We start from the raw sequence: 17578 nt of genomic DNA on the forward strand, positions 1-17578 counted from the left end.
ATTCCTATTTCAAGATTGATGATTTGTAATAACTTACTGAAAAAATTCAGTATATTATCCCAGTTTACTGAAATAAATGTAGCCACACATGCTGTGTGGTGTAATTTAGTGAGCTATGGCTGCTTATAAGACCTACAGTTAGAATAATAGGCAAAAAAATCTGTGTGTAGGACAATTGGATTCAAAGATCAATGACTTGGAATTAGGTCCTTGGACGTGCATTTTGTGCTAGTTTTATCACACTGATGTTTCATTTAATTTTAAAAGCACTTGTCTATATCTACCTTGCATTGGCTTCACTGTTATAAAAATTCATGTCCAAAAAATATTTTTAACTGCTGATAATTTTACTATTTTCTTCTCTATTCCTAATAATTATGTTTGCTTTAGGAAGATATGATTTTAATCTTTCTCTCCATAACCCAAAATATCACAGTAAATACGGTATTAGATTAGTTAGGAAAATTTGTGTTTAGGAAGCCTGTGTTCAGACTAGTTTATGGCAGTGGCCTGTGACTCTTAGCCTCACTGGGGTTCAGTTTTCATAACTGTCAAACCAAAGAAACACCCTCTGGTGCCTCTTCTTTTTTTTTTTTTTTAACTCATTAGCCTCACTGGGGTTCAGTTTTCATAACTGTCAAACCAAAGAAACACCCTCTGGTGCCTCTTCTTTTTTTTTTTTAACTCAAGGTGTCAAGCTATACTTGAGGTTTTAATGCTTCTATTTTATTCCATTTACCAATATCAAAGCAGAGAGGATAGCTTATTTTTCTCCTCTCCTCTTTGTTTTCTGTAATTTACGTTCCTTTAAAAAGAAATGCATTTGAATTTGGTTAGAAGTGTCTGATTCCACTTGTCTTCTGTATTATCAAAACAGAACAGAATGTGCCTCAGGGTTACAAAGTTTGGGAATATAAGGAAACAAAATTGAAAGTGAGATAACCATCCAACAGAGCAAATTTAATCTGTAAATTAGATATTTCTTGAGCTAATATCCTTTTCTCTTAACAACAAAGTTGTTTCTTCATATGGTTAACAAATATTGATGATTATCAACAATCATTGAGTTCTTTGTTGTAGGAAAAAAGTCCCTGGAGAATTTTATTTCTGATTTTTAAATAAGCAGTATTAGAAAAAGTCATCTTTACACAATATTACAACTTTTTCCCTTTTTTTTTTAATTGTTATTCGGTCACTGAGTCATGCCCAGCTCTTTGCAGCCCCATGGACTGCAGCATGTCGGGCTTGCCTGTCCTTCACTGTCTCCCGGAGTTTGCGCCTATTCATGTTCACTGAGTCGGTGATGCTATGTAACCATCTCATCCTCTGCTGCTTCCTTCTTTTGCCTTCAACCTTTCCCAGCATCAGGGTCTTTTCCAGTGAGTCGGCTCTTCACACCAGGTGGCCAGAGTATTGGAACTTAAGCTTCCGCATCAGTCCTTCCACTGAATATTTAGGGTTGATTTCCTTTTCTACATATAAACCAATCTATTTTCATGCCTTTTAACTACCTCTTATTTCATTGTTTTTCTAAAGAAATGTATCACTTATTTCAAAACTTACATAAGCACTGCCATCAAAAGTGATAGTATTTGGAAAAACACAAGATGATAGTTACGTAAATATATGCTTGCATGCGTGCTAAGTCGATTCAGTTATGTCCAACTCTTTGTGATCTCATCAGGTGCAGCCCACCAGGCTCCTCTGTCCAGGTAAGAATTCTGGAGTGGGTTGCTGTGCCCTCCTTCAGGGGATCTTCCTGACCCAGGGATCGAACCTGGGTCTTCTGCATTGCAGGCAGACGCTTTATCCTCTGAGCCGGCTGATTGTGTTAATTGAGTACCTTGGCTAACATTGTTGGACTTACAAAAAATTGGACTTATGAATGTGCTGACGAAATGAAACTCCTTTGTGTGTAGGGGACTTCCTGTAATTTCTATCCTCTTAAAATTTGTTTAGACTTGTTTTGTGACCTATACTGTTATCTATTCTGAACAATATTCCATATGCACTTGAAAAATATCTATTAAATCCAACTAGTCTATTGTGTCATATAAGAACACTGGTATCTTATTGATTTTATTTTATTTATTTTTATTTTAAATGAGGAGATTTAAATTTACCAGATTTTATGAGATACTTTAATTTAGGCTTTTTAGAAAAGTACCATATTCAGGGTCACAAAAATCAGAATATTTTCATGATAAAGACAAACTTAATATGATTTTCTATGTCTATTTTTTGTGATCAAAATTGTGATGTTATCTACTTGTGAAGTACTTGCAGGAAAACATCAGTGAAATGGAGCTGACCTTGCCAAACTTTTTGTTTTCTTCTGAAATTCTCTCTTAATGTGTTCTACTTCTATCTGCATCACATGCCTAGTGTATTAAATTTTATTACTCTGCTATGTTGAATTTTTTGACTTGTCGTTTGATAAATATTGTTTTTCTCCTGCCCCCAAAAGCCTATCTCCTGTTTATTAACATATCATACTCATAGTCAGTTTTTCAGGATCTGCTCAAACCTTTGTAGACCTTATCCTACCTGGTAAATGCAGAAATTTTATATTTTCAATACTTTTTGTTGCCATAAAAATAGGTTAATGTCCAGCAGTTGCAATTATTTCGTGTTGTGATATTTCTGTTTACATTTCTGGGTTTCTCACTCATGCAGACTAAAGTACAGATAACATCCTGTTTATTTTGTATCAGCTGTGTCTGGCTTATTTCCTATTTTATAATATGCATTCATCAAAAGTATTGAAAGGATGATCAAATAGGTCACAGTGATATTAGAGAAAACAGCCAAAGATTTGTTCACTGAAAGCAGAGTGTATTGGTTGAATTTTTCCTTTGTTACTGAATATTTGAATACTATGATGACACTGCATTAGAGATCAAGGGAAATTATTGGGTCCACTAAAATGTTTTATTTCTTTAGACAGATTTATCTTGCTGTACTATGTTGAATAATCTAGAAGTAATGACAGAGTGACATAAGAAATAATAGAGGAAGTCATAGCAGTAATATATTACCAAAAGATGCTACACAGCTGAGCTTGAGCAAAGACAGAATTAAGAAAAGTACAAAATCTTTTAGTGGTAAAAGAAGATTTGGTGACAGCTGGCTATATTCAAAATGGTGCTATAGATAGAGGGGTTTCAGGTGACAAGATTATTATTGCCTGGCATTCACAAAATATGAAATGAAAGAGGATAAAAGTATTTCATTTATTCTGTTAATGGAATGGGAAATATAGGTGAAGAATATGATTAAGTTTTAAACATATTGTCATATTGTCATTGGAGTACTAATAGGCAATTTAGATAGAGATAGAAGGTAAAGATAATGTCTAGGGATTAAGAAAGATCTTTTAACAAGTGATGTATTGCAGATCATCATCAAGAAAGATAACCATTTAAAGCAATAGTTTACCAATTATGTCTTGAAAAATGGTATGAGAAGTGAATGAGAACATTAAGAATAGAGAGATAGGAATAAAGGTATACAAAGAAAGCTGAGAAGAAAAAAATCCAGATGAAGAGAACCCTGTGAACACAGGCATCAAAACAGCAAGAGTAGAGTGCTTTCAAGAAAGAGTAAATGCACCAATCCATGAAGATTTGAGTGAACTAAAACCAGTTTTAGAAGTATTAGTGTATCGCTTTCATATCTCAGCTATTGTAAATAATGCTGAAATGAACATTGATTGGGGGTGTATGTATCTTTTGGAATTAGTGTTTTTGTTTTCTTCAAGTATATACTTTGAAGTAGAATAGCTGGAACACATTGTAGATCTGTATTTTGTTTTCTGAGGAACTTCTGTACTGATTTTCATAGTGGCTGTACCAGTTTACATTCCCAGTTCTCATCAATCATGCATAAGAGTTCCCTTCCCCACATTCCTGCTGACACTTGTTACTTCTTGTCCTTTGATGATAGCCATTCTGATGAGTGGGATGTAATATCTCACTGTGCTTTGGATTTGCATTTTTTTTTGATAATTAGTGATACTGAACATCTTTTCTTGTGTTTGTTGGCCATCTGTGAGCACCATTCTTCAGTGCTCAGCCTTCTTTATAGTCCAACTCTCACATTCATATATAACTACTGGAAAAACCATAGTTTTGACTATATGGACCTTTGTCAGTATATAAATGTCTCCACTTTTTAATAATATGCTACCTAGATTTGTCATAGCTTTTCTTGCAAGGAGCAAGCGTCTTTAAATTTCATGGCTGCAGTCACCATCTGCAGTGATTTTGGAGGCTAAGAAAATAAAGTCTGTCACCATTTCCATTGTTTCACCATCTATTTGCTGTGAAGTAATGGGACCAGACGCCATGATCTTCATTTTTTGAATGTTGAGCTTTAAGCCAACTTTTTCACTCTCCTCTTGCACTTTCATCAAGAGGCTCTTTAGTTCCTCTTCAGTTTCTGCCATAAGGGTGGTGTCATCTGCGTATCTGAGGTTGTTGGTATTTCTCCCAGCAATCTTGATTCAGCTTGAGCTTCACCCAGTCTGACATTTCGCATGATGTTCTCTGCATAGAACTTGAATAAGTTGGGTGACAATATACAGCCTTGACATCCTCCTTTTCCAATTTTGAACCATTCTGTTGTTTTATGTCTGATTCCAACTGTTGTTTCTTGACCTGCATATGGCTTTTTCAGAAGGCAGGTAATGTGGTCTGGTATTTCCATTTCTTTAAGAATTTCCATATTTTGTTGTGACCCACACAGTCAAAGGCTTTAGCATAGTCAGTGAAGCAGATGTTTTCCTGAAATTATCTTGCTTTTAATTTGATCCAGTGGCTGTTGGCAATTTGATCTCTTGTTCCTCTGCCTTTTCTAAATCCAGCTTGTAAATCTGGAAGTTCCCACTTCATGTACTGTTGAAGCCTGACTTGGATGATTTTGAGCATTACCTTGCTAGCGTATGAAATGTGGGCAATTGTGTGGTAGTTTGAACATTCTTTGGCACTGCCTTTCTTTGGGATTGGAGTGAAAACTGACCTTTTCCAATAAAATATCCAACCTTATTATGGAGAAAAAAAATATGTCTCACACAAAACAGAACAATAAGATTTCAGATTAACTGTAGTCTCTGAAATTAGAAAAAACAACAATTTAACATGTTAGAACATGTATTATCTATAGGACTGCTAATTTATTATCTTTTTCCTGTAATTAATTTTATTTATCAACTTTCTCATTCCATAACACTCACTGATGGCCTTCTATGTAACATGAATTTTGTTAGGAGATGGGGGTACAGTAATAATCAAAACTCATAATGTCCGTAATTCTGTAGAAGTACAGAGAAGAAGTACCAGTTGCATACTGGAAAATCTGGGAAGGTGGAAGATCATAGATTATAAGGCAAAAGATTTATTAGAGAGATAGAATGGGTTGAAGGAAGAAAATTTTCCAAACATCAAAACAACATATGAAATATTACAAATGTAAAAGATTTATTGGTGGAAATTAAAGTTAGTTGAATGTGGTTGGATGAAAAGATAACAAGAGGAATTATGTAGGGCCTTGGATAACTTAGGAGCTGGGACTTCATTTCTAGGCTAATCAGAAACACTTGATAATGAAAATAGAGGAGTAACACATCCATAAGTAAAAATATTATATCAGTGTAGAGGAACAGTGAGGATGGATTGAAGGATGTATTTTGATGTTGAATTGGATGACTCATTGATTTACTAGATGGGAAGGATAAAGGAAAGGGGGAAATGGAGAGAAACAACTTTTGATTTGAGCAACTAGGGAGATAATGATGTCATTTATTGAGATGTGACAGACTTTGAGAAAGACAGATTGGGATATACAGCATGTTAACTTGGTAAGTTTATATATAGTAATATGACTGCCAATGCAACAATATTTAACACCTCTAGGCTAATAGAGTTATGCCAAGAGAAGGCACTGGTCATGGCAAAAACACTCTTCCAACGACACAAGAGAAGATTCTACACATGGACATCACCAGATGGCCATATCAAAATCTGATTGATTATATTCTTTGCAGCCAAAGATGGAGAAACTCTATACAGTCAGCAAAAAGAAGACCAGGAGCTGACTGTGGCTCAGATCATGAGCTCCTTATTGCCAAATTCAGACTGAAATTGAAGGAAGTAGGGAAAACCACTAGACCATTCAGGTATGACCTAAGTCAAATCCTTGATGATTATATAGTAGAAGTGAGAAATAGATTTAAGGGACTAGATCTGAAAGACAGAGTACCCGATGAACTATGGATGGAGGTTCATGACATTGCACAGGAGACAGGGATCAAGACCATCCCCAAGAAAAAGAAATTCAAGAAAGCAAAATGGCTGTCTGAGGAGGCCTTACAAATAGCTGTGAAAAGAAGACAAGTGAAAAGCAAAGGAGAAAAGGAAAAATATATCCATTTGAATGCAGAGTTCCAAAGAATAGCAAGGAGAGATAAGAAAGCCTTCCTCAGTGATCAATGCAAAGAAATAGATGAAAATAATAGAATGGGAAAGACTAGAAGTCTCTTCAAGAAAATTAGAGATACCAAGGGAACATTTCATGCAAAGATGGGCTCAATAAAGGACAGAAATGGTACGGACCTAACAGAAGCAGAAGATATTAAGAAGAGGTGAAAAGAAAGCACAGAAGAACTGTACAAAAAAGATCTTCACAACACAGATAATTATGATGATGTCATCACTCACCTAGAGCTAGACATCCTGGAATGTGAAGTCAAGTGAGCCTTAGAAAGTATCAGTACGAACAAAGCTAGTGGAGGTGATGGAATTCCAGTTGAGCTGTTTCAAACCTTAAAAGATGATGCTGTGAAAGTGCTGCACTCAATATGTCAGCAAATTTGGAACACTCAGCAGTGACCACAGGACTGGAAAAGGTCAATTTTCATTCCAGTCCCAAAGATAGGCAATACCAAAGAATGCTCAAACTACTGCACAATTGCAGTCATCTAACACACTAGTAAAGTAATCTTCAAAATTCTCCAAGCCTGGCTTCAGCAACATGTGAATCATGAACTTCTAGATGTTCAAGCAGGTTTTAGAAAAGTCCGGGGAACTGAAGATCAAATTGCTAACATCCATTGGATCATCAAAAAAGCAAGAGTTCCAGCAGAACATCTGCTTCTGCTTTATTGACTATGCCAAAGCCCTTGTGTGGATGACAATAAACTGTGGAAAATTCTTAAAGAGATGGGAATACCAGACCACCTGACCTGCCTCTTGAGAAACCTTTATGCAGGTCAGGAAGCAACAGTTAGAACTGGACATGAAAAAACAGACTGGCTCCAAATAGGAAAAGGAGTACGTCAAGGTTGTATATTGTCACCCTGCTTATTTAACTTACATGCAGAGTACATCATGAGAAATGCTGGGCTAGAAGAGGCACAAGTTGGAATCAAGATTGCCAGGAGAAATATCAATAACCTCAGATATGCAGATGACACCACCCTTATGGCAGAAAGTGAAGAAGAACTAAAGAGCCTCTTGATGAAAGTGAAAGATGAGAATGAAAAAGTTGGCTTAAAGCTGAACATTCAGAAAACTAAGATGATGGCATCTGGTCCCATCACTTCATGGCAAATAGATGGGGAAACAGTGTCAGACTTTATTTTGGGGGGCTCCAAAATCACTGCAGATGGTGATTGCAGTCATGAAATTAAAGATGCTTGCTCCTTGGAAGGAAAGTTATGACCAACCTAGGCAGCATATTAAAAAGCAGAGACATTACTCTGTCAGCAAAGGTCCGTCTAGTCAAGGCTATGGTTTTTCAGTCATATATGGATGTGAGAATTGGACTATAAAGAAAGCTGAGCACTGAAGAATTGATTCTTTTGAACTGTGGTGTTGGAAAAGACTCTTGAGAGTCCCTTGGACAGCAAGGAGATCCAACCAGTCCATCCTAAAGGAGATCAGCCCTGGGTGTTCACTGGAAGGACTGATGTTGAAGCTTGAAGCTCCAATACTTTGGCCACCTGATGCGAGGAGCTAACTCATTTGGAAAGACCCTGATGCTGGGAAAGATTGAGGGCAGGAGAAGAAGGGGATGACAGAGGATGAGATGGTTGGATGGACATGAGTTTGAGTAAACTCTGGGAGTTGGTAATGGACAGGGAGTCCTGATGTGCTGCAGTTCATGGGGTTGCAAAGAGTTGGACACGAATGAGTGACTAAACTGAACGATCATGTTATATAATTATCACTGCTTTTTAGTGGTTGGAATAATTAAGTTCTGATCTCTAAGAAAGTTTGATGATTATAACATTTTATAGTTAATTTGATTCCTCAGACTTATTTACTACTGGTGCAAGTTTTGTGCTTTTAAATGACAGCTGTGATAGCAGGTTATAGCAACATATTATAGTGACATAGACCTACCTCAAGAAAGAAGAAAAGTATCAGATAAATAACCTCATTTCCATCTAAAGGAATTAGAAAAATATGGACAAATTCCAAATTCAGCAGAAGGAAGGAAGATAATAAAAGTCCAAACTTAACTAAATAAAATAAAGCTTGCAAAATAGAAAGGTCAATAAAATCAAGAACTCTAAAAAAGTCTTAGAAATAAGCACATATGAATTACACTATGACAAAGAAGGCAAAAATATACAATGGAAAAAAGACAATTTCTTCAATAAGTGATGTTGGGGAAAGTGGACAGTTACATGTAAGGAAATGAAATTAGAACATTCTTCTCACACCACATACAGGCACTTTTCCAAGAAGACATATGAATGGCAGCAAGCACATGGAAAGATGTTCAATATCACTAATCACCAGGGAAATGCAAATCAAAACCACAGTTAAATAGCTCCTTACTATGTCAGAATGGTTACCACTATTAAGAAAGCAATAAGTGTTGATGAGTATATGGAGAAAAGGGAAGCCTCATACACTGTTTGTAGGAATTTAAATTGCTCTAGCAACTATGTAAAACAGAATGGAGTTTCCTCAGAAGATCAAAAGTAGAAGTAATATATCATCCACCAGTTCTACTCCTGGGTATATATCTGAAGAAGAAAATGAAATCACTAACTTAAATATATATATACACCTCAGTGTTTCTAGCAGCATTATTTCTAGTGGCTTAGATATGGCAGTAACCTAGGTGTCCATCAACAGATGAATGGTTAAAGATGATGTGGAATATATCTACAATGAAATATTATTCAGTCTTAAAAATAGTAAAGTTTTGCCATTTGTGACAACATAAATGGACCTGGAGGATACTATACTTAGTGGAATAAGTCAAGAAAGAAAAATACTGAGTTTTCAGTTATATGTGGGATCTAAGAAATAAATAAGACAAACAGAAGTAGTAATAAACAGACTCCGTGAAACAGAGAACAAGCTAGTGGTTACCAGAGGATATGTGTGGTGGGAGGAACAAGATCAGGGAAGGGTATTAAGAAGTATATGTTTGCATATGTTCTAAGTCGCTTCAGTTGTGTCCAGCTCTTTGTGAACCCAAGGAGCGTATCCTGCCAGGCTCCTCTGTCTATGGGATATTTCAGGCAAGAATACTGGAGTGGGTTGTCATGCTTCCCTCCAGGGGATCTTTCCAACCCAGGGATTGAATCTGCATCTTACATTGGCAGGCAGGTTCTTTACCACTAGCTGATTAAAAAATAATATACTACTAAATATAAAATAAATAATTTATATGAATGCAACATATAGCACAGGGAATGTAGCCAAAATTTTGTAATAACTTCATATGGAAAATAGTCTATTAAAATATCAAATCACTATGGTGTACTCCTTAAACTAATATAATACTGTAAGTCAACTCTAATAAAAACTAAAAAAATAAAATAAAGGAATAACTAAGAAATGTAGAATAAATGAGACAAATAAAAAGATGAAAGTTTACAAATGAATACTAAATTTTAATGAAAAATATTGGTTCAGAATTGGAAATGGAGTATGTCAAGGCTGTATATTGTCACCCTGCTTATTGAAATTCTATGCAGAGTACATCATGTGAAATGTTGGGCTGGATGAAGCACAAGTTGGAATCAAGACTGCTGGGAGAAATACCAGCAATCTCAAATATGCAGATGATACCACTCTAATGGCAGAAAGTAAAGAACTAAAGAGCCTCTTGATGAAGGTGAAAGAGGAGAGTAAAAAAGCTCGCTTAAAACTCAACATTCAAAAAAACAAAGATCACGGCATCTGATCCCATTACTTCATGGCAAATAGATAGGGAAAAAAAGATGGAAACAGTGACAGATTTTATTTTCTTGGGCTCCAAAATCAAAGTGGATGGTGACTGTAGCCGTGAAATTAAAAGATGTTTACTTCTTATAAGAAAAGCTATGACAAACCTAGATGACGTATTAAAAAGCAAAGACATCACTTTGCCAACAAAAGCCCATATGGTCAAAGCTATGGTTTTTCTAGTAGCCTTGTGCTTGTGTGGATGTGAGAGTTGGACCATATAGAAGGCCAAGCACCAAAGAATTTATGCTTTTGAATTGTGGTGCTAGAAAAGCTCTTGAGAGTCCCTTGTATAGCAAGGAGAGCAAACCAGTCCATCCTAAAGGAGATCAGTCCTGACTATTCATCGGAAGAACTGATGCTGAAGCTCCCATACTTTGGCCACCTAATACGAAGAGCCGACTCCTTGGAAAAGATGCTGATGCTGGGAAAGATTGAGGGTAGCAGGAGAAGGGGACGACAGAGGATGAGGTGGTTGGACAGCATCATCGACTCAAAGGACATGAGTTTGAGCAAACTCCAGGAGGTAGCGAAGGACAGGAAATCCTGGTGTGCTGCAGCCCATGGGGTCACAAGAGTTAAACATGACACGGACTGAACAGCAATACACTTGACCTAACTGATTATGTGGAACACAACACACTGTAATTGCAGAAGACACATTCATTTTGAATGATTAATTTGCAGAACTAACCATGTGTTATTGTGTAAAAGAAGTTTCAACAAATTTCAGAGGCTTGAAATCATACAAATCAATCATACAAATCATACAAAACATATTTCCTCTCCATACAGCAATTAACTGATTATAAGGCTTAACGGCAAAGTCACTAGAGGTTCAGAAGTTAAGGCATATACTTTACATGTTTTAAAACTAAAAGCATAAATTAAGTGGTATTTTACTGTACATTAAAATATGTAAATTAAATTGACTACAACAAACACATTAGACACCAAAACAGAAGGGATACACCTAAATTTATGACTCTTCCAGAGTTGATAAATTTAAATGCATACATTAGGAAAGAATACAAACTGAAAACTGTTTTAAACTTTCTTCTAAGAATTCAGTAAAAAAATCATAAACCAGGTCGAAAGAAAAGAGTTATGGAAGTGTTAAAGATAAAAAGAAAATTTTCATAGAAAACCAATAAACCATAGGAAAATATCAGCAAAGCCAAAAGTTGCTTCTTTGGAAAGACTGATAAAACTGATACACCCTGGAAAGTGAATGGAAAGGTAGAACAGCAGTCTGGAGGAAACAACCAAATAAAGCAGTATTATAAACAAATCTAATCCAAAAATTTGCAAATTTAGCTGATATGCATTTTGGGGAGAAGAAATTTCAAGCTTTGTAAAATCTTTGAGAACTATAAGAAAAGAAAATAAACACTTATCAGTGTGTGTGTGTGTGTGTGTGTGTGTGCGCGTGCATGCATGTGTTTCAATAAGACAGGCAAGTATAACCTGAACAAGGTCATGATGTCAAAGAAAAAATAGTTGTTAATCTCATTCATGTTTCATTTTACAGACCAAAAGACATTTTAAAGATTAAAAAAGTATTTTGTTAATCAATGAGAAAACTAAGTATTATAAAAATGTCCCTTCACCCCAAATTGCCCTATAGGTTCAGTGCAATTTTATTTCAATTGCTAATGCAATTTGTCAAAAATTTACAGGCTAAATCTAAAATTTATATTAGGATACATTAGAATGCACAGAACCAAAATTAGCCAGCATAATCTCTTTAAAGATGATGCATTTTTGACTGTGCTGGGTCTTCATTGCTGCGCAATCTTTTCTCTAGGTGTAGCCAGCAAGTGCTTCTCTCTAGTTGCAGCATCCTTATTTCTTACCGTGGTGGCTTCTTTTGTTTTGGAGTGCACTCTATAGGTTCACTGGCTTCAGCAGTTGCAGCACTCATGTTCAGTCGTTGCAATTCCCGGGCTTTAGAGCACAGACTCAGTGGCCGTGGCTCATTGGCTTCATTGCTCCACAGCATGTGGGATCCTCCCGGACCAGGGATCGAACCAGGCCTCCTGCATTGGCAGGCGGGTTCTTTACCACTGAGCCACCAGGGAAGACGTTCAGTATACTCTTAAAGAATCATCTGAGAGAACATGCTCCACTATATAGCAAAATTTACTATAAAGTTACAATAGAAACAGCACTGTATTCCTGTAGGGGCAGTCAAATAGACCAGTGGATGTGAGTGCTATGATTTGTGTAATTCAGCTTTGACAATTTTGCCTTGCCTTTCATTCCCATAAATCTTTAAAGCTGTGGCATATTTTTTAAGACTGGAAAGAGAGGAAAAGTGACAGGATTATTTGATGCAGGAATGACTCTCCCTGTATCCTTGGAAATAATTGGCATAAGCCTTGCAGCAGAATAAGTGCTTGAATCTTATCAATGCAATTTAAAGACAGTAGATTTAGACTAGAAGGAATTTGCCAAGTGGATAGAGAGAGAATGTGAAGCAGAATAATAATTAACAAAAATACTCTTCCCTGGCTGTTATTACCAACTTTGGTGAAAATAGAACCTTTAAGGGAGAAAATGAGAATATTGGTAGAGAATGAATTAAGATCAGATTTTCTGTTTCCAAAAGCCTTCCCATGCTTCAGTGGCCACTTTAGCCTCCATATTTACTAGAAAAGTAAGTCACTGTCAATTATTGATTTCCTAAGGACCATGGAACCCAGAAGGTAGTCTGTTAAAGGCCATTTTGTGAAGAAATCACAGTGGAAGACTGACTAATTTTTGCCAGCAAAACGAACACTGAGGGGATGAAGGCGGTCATATCACTTATAGATAAGGGTGATTTAAAGGGATTATTTGGGCTCTCAATTAATTGCAAGGGACTGCAAGGTTCTGTGAGCATGTAATTGTGCACAGAATGAAAACTATAATCTGTCTCAGTGGGTAAAGAAAAAGGAGTTTTCCATATTTATGCTAAGAGGAGAAACTACTCTGTTCACCTCTATGTATATAGAAGAATGTACCTTCTGAAGGAGAAGTATCACAGATGCTGTCAGCCCCAAATTGTCACATACTGGTATGGTGGTAGAGAGACACGTTTAAATAAGGGTTTTTGACCCAGACAGTGATAGATGCTGTGATACAGCCAGCTTCCTGCTTCCCTGCCAATCTCAGGATTTTTTTTTTTTAAATCTTGCTAATAAGTGCCAAGAAAATACTCAAGAGACAGTGACTCGTTTGCTAGTTTAGTTACTCTGCCTGAGAATAAACAAAAATAAGGAGGTGATGGGAGTGATTACTCTTTGTAATCACTAATGGAGATTTTAAATAGCTATTGAAAAATAAAAACGGAAAAACGATTTGATTTCCAACAGAAAGCACATTATCAAATTTAAAAGCGATTTCTTCCAACTCGAGCTGTTTTTGTCAGTTCTGGTGGCTATAAGAAATTACCATAGACTGACAAACATTTATTAGATGACAAACATTTATTTCTTACAGCTCTGTTTCTTTTTTTTATTGATGTATTTATTTTAATTGGAAACTAATTACTTTACAATATTGTGGTAGTTTTTGCCATATATTGACATGAATCAGCCACCGGTGAACATGTTTCCCCCATCCCGAAACCCCCTCCCACCTCCCTACCCATCCATCCCTCTGGGTTGTCCCAGAGCACCGGCTTTGAGTACCCTGTTTCATGCATTGAACCTGGACTGGTGATCTGTTTCACATATGGTAATATACATGTTTCAATGCTATTCTCTCAAATCATCCCACCCTCGCCTTCTCCCACAGAGTCCAAAAGTCTGTTCTTTATATCTGTGTCTCTTTTGCTGTCTCACATATGGGGTCATTGTTACCATCTTTCTAAATTCCATATATATGTATTAGTATACTGTATTGGTGTTTTTCTTTCTGACTTACTTCACTCTGTATAATAGGCTTCAGTTTCATCCTCCTCATTAGAACTGATTTAAACGCATTCTTTTTAATAGCTGAGTAACATTCCATTGTGTATATGTACCACAGCTTTCTTATCCATTCATCTGCTGATGGGCATCTAGGTTGCTTCCATGTCCTGGCTGTTATAAACAGTGCTGAGATGAACATTGGGGTACACATGTCTCTTTCAATTCTGTTTTTTTTTTTTTTTTTTTTTGGTGTGTATGCCCAGCAGTGGGATTTCTGGGTCAGATGGCAGATCTATTTTCAGTATTTTAAGGAATCTCCACACTGTTCTCCATAGTGGCTGTATTAGTTTGCATTCCCACCAACAGTATAAAAGGGTTCCCTTTTCTCCACACCCTCTCCAGCATTTATTGTTTATAGATGTTTTGATAGCAGTCATTCTGAGTGGCGTGAGATGGTACCTCATTGTGGTTTTGGTTTGCATTTCTCTGATGATGAGTGATGTTGAGCATTTTTTCATGTGTTTGCCATCTGTATATCTTCTTCGGAGAAATGTCTGTTAGGTTCTTTAGCCCATTTTTTGGATTGGGTCATTTATTTTTCTGGTATTGAGCTGCATGAGTTGTTTGTATATTTTTGAGATTAATTCTTTGTCAGTTGCTTTGTTTTCTATTATTTTCTCCCACTATGAAGGCTGTCTTTTCACCTTGCTTATAGTTTCCTTCATTGTGCAAATGCTTTCAAGTTTAATTGGCCCTATTTGTTTATCTTTGCTTTTATTTCCATTACTCTGGAAGGTGGGTCATAGAGGATCTTGCAGTGATTTATCTCAGAGAGTGTTTTGCCCATGTTTTACTCTAGGAGTTTTATCATTTCTGGTCTTACATTTAGATCTTTAATCCATTTTGAGTTTATTTTGGTATATGGTGTTAAAAACTGTTCTAATTTCATTTATTTACAGGTGGTTGACCAGTTTTCCCAGCACCACTTCTTAAAGAGATTGTCTTTTCTCCATTGCATATTTTTGCCTCCTGTGTCAAAGATAAGGTGTCCATAGGTAGGTGGATTTATCTTTGGGCTTTCTATTTGTTCCACTGCTCTATATTTCTGTCTTTGTGCCAGCACCATACTGTCTTGATGACTGTAACTTTGTAGTATAGTCTGAAGTCAGGCAGGTTGATTCCTACAGTTCCATTCTTCTTTCTCAAGATTGCTTTGGCTATTTGATATTTTCTGTATTTCCATAAAAATTGTGAAGCTGCTTATTCTAGTTCTGTGAAAAGCACCATTGGTAGCTTGATCTGGATTGCATTGAACCTATAGATTGCTTTGGGTAGTATACTCATTTTCACTATATTGATTCTTGTAATCCATGAACATGGTATATTTCTCCATCTATTTCTGTCATCTTTGATTTCTTTCATCAGTATTTTACAGTTTTCTATATATAGGTCTTTTGTTTCTTTAGGTAGATTTATTTCTAAATACTTCATTCTTTTCATTGCAATGGTGAATGGGAGTTTCCTTAATTTCTCCTTATGTTTTCTCATTTTATTGTTAGTGTATACGAATGCAAGGGATTTCTGTGTATTAATTTCATATCCTGCAACTTTACTATATTCCTTGATTAACTCTAGTAATTTTCAGGTGATGTCTTTAGGGTTTCTATGTAAAGGATCATGTCATCTGCAAACAGTGAGTTTTATTTCTTCTTTTCCAATCTGGATTCCTTTTATTCTTCTCTGGTTGCTGTGGCTAAAACTTCAAAAACTGTGTTGAATAGTAGTGTGAGAGTGGGCACCCTTGTCTTGTTCCTGACTTTAGGGGAAATTCTGGAGGCTACAAAGTCTAAGATCAGGGTTCTCAGTAAGGGCTTTCTTCCTAGTTTGTAGATGGTTGTTGTCCTGTATTTTCACATGGTGGAGAGAGGGAGAAGCAGCAAGTTCTAAGGCATTTCCTCAGAAGGGCACCAATCCCACTGTGAGGACTCTACCTTCATGACCTAATCACTTCCCAAAGCCCCTATCTCCAAATACTATCTTATTGGGGATTATAAATTTGGAGGCAGGGCACACATATTCAGCCCATAATATTCCACTCGTGGCCCCCAATGATACTTCTTAAAGTGACCTGTTAAATTCACTTTAGATAGCCAAACTTACATGAATTTAAATCCTATCATAAGTACTGTGATAAGGAACAGAAAATACTTTAACATAGTGCTAAATTTACACTCAGATTAAGAAATAGAGTGTAAAAATGATTGACTGAAGGGTTGTGATTAGTTTCCCAACTCCCAGCAGGATGTCCAAAACATAGGCCAGATGGTTTGGAGGTAGTGTGAGAAATTTGGGGGATAATTAATGTGCAGTAATTCCACAGCAGAGTGGGGGAGCACCCTTACAGGTCCAGATATGAAATCTAGAGGGCACGTAGATGTTGGAGGGTATGTAGGTTATAACTAAGCTACAAACTGGAAAATGCAACTGGAGAATATACTCCAAGGTTCTGTTAACTTTGTTGGAATGTGAAATTAGAATTGATAATTACACGTGAAAGGGATGCTATGTAGTTTTAATTAGACATGCTGAATGGAAACCTCTGTACTCCCAAGTACTTTTCTTTCAGAAAATTAAGCAAATAGAATTCCATAAGTATGAGACCACTCTTCTTATTAAGGAAATGATTAAAGTGGGAGCATTAAATTTCATTCATTCATGGAGAATGACAATACATATTTAAGGATAAAATAAAGTGGTTCTCCTCACTACTTAAAACATAACCAATATAATAAAGACTGTACAAGAAGGGTAACTGGACAAAAGTGATTGGTGTGCCACAATAGACTTGATGAATAGCTTCATTTTCATACCTATTCAGAATGCAGTATGACACTATTTGCATTTTTGTGAAGTGATTTTCAGTATATATTTATGGTTTTTCCACAGGGATATTTCAATTCACTGGCACACAGTATAATTTAGTGAACTCGATTACCATTAGGAGTAAGTTGGTTCCCTGCATTTGTGATATCATGGTAATTGCCTCCTTGGAGAGAGGAATGTAGGAGAATTTAAGTGGTCCATATTGACAAGTAGTGGCTGACTGATAAACACAGCTGAACTATACAGCTGGTCCACTGTGTTAAGTTCTGAGGAATTATATTGCTTGGAGAAACCAGAGATATCCTTCAAGCTATGAGAAATAAATAACTGTGTTTTCTGACCCTGCCATTAAACAGGAGACCAAAAGATAGGGAGATTTTGGGAGGTTTTGTGAAAGCACATGTCCTACTAAAGAATTCTGTTAGTCCCAATTTGCAAAGACACCAGAAAGAAAATGTGTTTGTATGGAGCCCTGAGCAAATCTGAGCACTAAAATTCCCGCTTGAACCTTCTGACCTGATGGCCAGCTGGTTTAGTAGTATCTCTAGGATG

The 17578-nt window shown here is 36.4% G+C and overlaps 1 long non-coding RNA gene across 2 annotated transcripts in view; it reads left to right on the plus strand.

The window, feature by feature from the left end:
- Positions 1-17578, plus strand: part of LOC110136081 (uncharacterized) — a 128298-nt gene that overhangs the window by 88090 nt on the left and 22630 nt on the right. Inside the window, exon 3 of one of the 2 annotated variants that reach the window (XR_011487024.1) lies at positions 15103-15198. The exons of the other annotated variant lie outside the window; for it this stretch is intronic. This is a non-coding gene — a long non-coding RNA (uncharacterized lncRNA). The remainder of the gene's footprint in view (positions 1-15102; positions 15199-17578) is intronic. 2 annotated transcript variants of the gene reach the window in all.

This window comes from Odocoileus virginianus, chromosome 3, assembly GCF_023699985.2.
Source record: "Odocoileus virginianus isolate 20LAN1187 ecotype Illinois chromosome 3, Ovbor_1.2, whole genome shotgun sequence".
Classification (NCBI taxonomy): Eukaryota; Metazoa; Chordata; class Mammalia; order Artiodactyla; family Cervidae; genus Odocoileus; species Odocoileus virginianus.